At 54.2% G+C, this 3,978-nt stretch overlaps 1 protein-coding gene across 1 annotated transcript in view; it reads right to left on the bottom strand.

Moving 5' to 3' along the window:
• Positions 1-3,978, bottom strand: part of FRMPD2 (FERM and PDZ domain containing 2) — a 131,448-nt gene that overhangs the window by 55,629 nt on the left and 71,841 nt on the right. The window lies entirely within an intron of this gene.

The raw sequence follows: 3,978 nt of genomic DNA, 5'->3' as shown, positions 1-3,978 counted from the left end.
TGGCAGACTGTTCCAGACCTTGGGGGCTCGGACAGTAAAGAAATTCTTCCTTATGTCCAGCCTGAAACAGTCTCGCAGTAGTTTATGACCGTTCGACCCTTGTGCAAGCCAAAGCCAGGCCATGCAGAGGCAGTGAGTGAGTAGCCCTAGAAATGGGTCCAGGCGCCCAAATGACTGGAAATGCCTACAGACCCAGAGGTCCCATGAGGGATGACAAAGTAAAAACCACGAGGCATGACTATTAAAGAGGCTGGAGGCCATAAATAAGGCCTTTAAAGCAACCTAATGCCCTAAGGCATGGAAAGGCCCATGAGTGGTGCCTTCAGGGCAGGTTAAGGGCTGGTAGGGCACAGAATAAGTTGGGGGCAGGGGGTGACCAGTAATACTGAGAGTATGGCTTAGTCAGTTAAAGGTGGTCAGGATCACTCCAGGACTTGGGGGCATCCTTCCACATCATATGCATCAAGGCATGGCAGGAGAATACACTGAGGAACTAGAGTGGGCAGACCTACTACAGGGGCCAGACCTGCTACAGGAATGCTTTTGCATGAGCATGTCACTTGTTATAGAGATAGTGTCAAAAATACAGTGGCTGACAGTAAGTGGTATAGACAATCCCATTGATCATACTGGGCTGCACTGGTAGGTGTGTTGCCAGCAGATCAAGGGAAGTGATTATTCCCCTTTATTCAGCACTGGTAAGGCCACATCTGGAGGACCTCAAACTTGCCTCCCAAACATCAACTCGAATGGCGAGAACCCTGTGGACTCCTAGGGCACCTCCCGGTAGGCAAAGAGCAAATGCGGCAGTTTCTCATCCCAGTCATTGGGGTTTGAGTCCACATAGGCCTTTAGCATCCCTTTCAAGGTCCCATTGAACCTCTCTACTAGCCCATTTGTCTGTGGGTGGCAGGCTGTGGTCTTAAGGTATTTCACCCTACAGCACTCCCACAGGCACTTCATCACCTCCACCAGGAAGTTTCCACCCCAGCCAGTCAGGATCTCAGAGGGAAAACCCAGCTGAAAGAAGATCTTGGTTAGGGCATCAGCAACCACAGGTGCCTCGGTGGAGGTCAAGGCAACTGCCTCTGGGTACCGAGTGGCAAAGTCCACTAGAGTCAGGATGTATTTCTTCCCTCTCTGGGTCTTATACCTCAGAGGGCCCACAATGTCTATCCCCACTCTTTGGAAGGGTTGATCAATGTTAGGGAGGGGCTGTAGGGGAGCTTTCCTCTTGTCCCCACTTCTGCTCTTCCGCTGGCATATCTCGCAAGATCAGTAGTAGTCCATCACATTCTGGGCAATTCTGGGCCAATAAAAGTTTGCCTGCAGCCGCTGGCGTGTCCGTTCCCTGCCCATGTGACCAGCACACGGTAAATCGTGAGCCATGGAAAGCAATTGTTGCCTGTATTTACGAGGTACTATGATCTGGCGATGGGGTTCCCAGGTCTGGTCATGGTTCTTTGGTACCCGCAACCGATAGAGAAGTCCCTTATCCCAGACCACCTGCTCCCTCTTCTCTGGGGTGAACTCACTCTCTTGCTCCTGAGCCATCTGCCGGATGTCGTCCAAGCTGGGGTCTGCTAGGACCTCCTGCTTGAACTCCTCTTGCCCGGCTAAGCCATCAGCAGAGAGTTCGGGGCTCCTGCAGGGAATGTACCTTCACCCTCAGGGACTTCCCTGGACTCCTCCCTGAGAGCCTCTCCTTCCTCTGCCACTGACAGACTGGATGCCTCCCTGGGACTGTCACTTAGACCCCTTGAGGGGTTGCTAGTTCCCTCAGGAACTGGTGTGCAATCACCCTCCACTGGGGCCTCTCCCAGTGCAGCCAATGGTGTGGCTGTCTCTTGGGGAGTTTCTAATCCTTCCCCTCTAGCCTTTCTGCTCTGTAGACGAGTCACTGCATTAATGCGGTAGGGCTCTAGCTCTAGGGCCTGGTCCACCTCGCGGTGTAGGAGTTCTATATCAATGATATCCCGTCCCACCAGGATGGGGACTGGAGCCCCTTCCAGCACCCCCATTTCTATGCACATCGTGCAGCTTCTCTACTTGATGGGTGGACAGGTTACCTGTACCTCAAATGGTGGAGACCCCACCCCTTGAATGGTAAGGGTCTTCTCTGGGATTATACCTGCAGGTGAAACCAGGTTGGCACTGATTAATGTCACGCTGGACCCCGTGTCCAGTTCCCCAATAAGGGTTCTCCCACTGACCGTTATCTTAGTCCAGTGGGGGGCCATCACCTCCTCTGGGTTTGTGATCCTGTAGCAACAGGCACGCCCCTCAGAGGGGCTCGGGTCTCTCCCCTCATTGCTTACAGCTCTGCATGTCTGACAGGCTTGGGTTTGTTGCTTAACTTTGGGCAGTAGGGCTTGATGTGGCCCGGCTCCCCGCAGTTATAGCAACCCCTCTTTTCCGAATTCGGAGGTTTGGTCGAATCAGGGGCCACCTTACACTCAGTCTGGGATGGCCCCTTTTCCCCTTTTGGACCTGGCCCTCCCTTCCCCCCTCTTTGGAACCCTTTATGTTCCTTCCCAGAGTAGGGAGGCTGCTTGTCTGACCCTTCCCGGTTAAGCAACAGCTGATCCGCAATTTCAGCGGCCTCAGGGCCGGTTTTGGGGCCCCTGTCCTTGACTAGGGTTTTAATCTCCCTTGGACATTGGTGGTAAAATTGGTCCAGCACCATGAAATGGAGCAGCTTCTCGACATTGTCAGCCTTGGCTCCCCCTACCCATTTAATGAGTGCATCCCACAACAGGGCCATAAAATCAGTCATAGACTTCTCGGGCTGTGGGATGAGATTCCGGAATTTTTTCCGAAAATAGTCCAGTCCTAACCTGAACCTTGAAGACACGGCCTGTTTAAAGGTATCATAGTCCTCAGCTGCATCCGAGGGCAGGCTGTTCAGGACCACCGCCAGGTTGCCATCTACCAGAGCAGCTATGTGCAGCATGTACTCCTCCTCGGGCACCTTCAACCGTCGGGCTTGCCTTTCAAAGATGCTGAGGAATACATCGGGGTCATCTCTGGTTGGTAGCGAGAGAAGGCTGAGGAGTTCGGTTTGGGGCGTTCCCCCAGGCACTCGCAGAGGGCCCGCATCTTCCCTGTTGGTCTGCAGACGGAGTATCTCTAGTTCGTGCTTGCGCTTGGCCTCTGCCTCCTGGGCCTCCACCTCACGCTTGAGCCTTGCCTCTTCAGCCTCGCACTTGAGCCTTGCCTCTTCAGCCTCGCGCTGTGCTGTCTTCTCCACCAGCTCCATCCTTTTCAGCTCTAGCTGTGCCCTCTCACGCTCATGCTCATGCTCACGCTGGATCTCCAGCTCCAACTTTTTCAACTCTAGCTCATACTTGAGCTTGCCCTGCCACTCCCGCTCCCGCTCTTCAGCTTCTAGCCACATCTGGTACCTCCAGCGCTCCTCCGTAGGGGGTGATCTCCCTGAGGACTGCAGACTTGGCGTGCGGCACTGTGATTCTGGGGAGGACTCAGGAGTTGGCGTGTGTAAAGTTTGCTCTGAGGCTGAGTCATTGTCGCACAGGAGTTTGATCAGTTCCTCCTTCTTTAGCCCTTTCGTCAAATGAAGGCCTCTCTCTTTTTCCCGTTCTTTTAGTTCGGGCATGGTCATTTGGACATACTCATCCACCATCCTGGCTATCTACACTATCCAGTCGACCCGATGCCAAATTAGAAAATGCTCAAGGGATTTCAGTGACTCTATTACTCTTTCCAAATTATCTGTAAAACAGCAGGGTATTCGGATCCCACCAGTGCCACCACGTGTGGCGGGCCAGTAGAGGGCGCTCCTGCATTGAGCCACCCACCTCCCTGCGCCCGACCACCTGCCAGGCTCCGAATGCCTCCCTAGGGGCGCCTTATGTCCGGCCCGACCCCTTCCTGGAGCACACTCGCTAGCCTGGGGGTAACGTAGCCGCCACCACCCCGAGAATGGACTCACTCTCGGCCCTGTGTCCTCGGGGAAAC

Source organism: Crocodylus porosus, unplaced genomic scaffold, assembly GCF_001723895.1.
Source record: "Crocodylus porosus isolate Cpor-Errol unplaced genomic scaffold, CroPor_comp1, whole genome shotgun sequence".
In the NCBI taxonomy this organism is placed as follows: domain Eukaryota; kingdom Metazoa; phylum Chordata; order Crocodylia; family Crocodylidae; genus Crocodylus; species Crocodylus porosus.
Note: the sequence above shows the minus strand (reverse complement) of the source record. Positions and strands in the feature narration are given on the sequence as shown.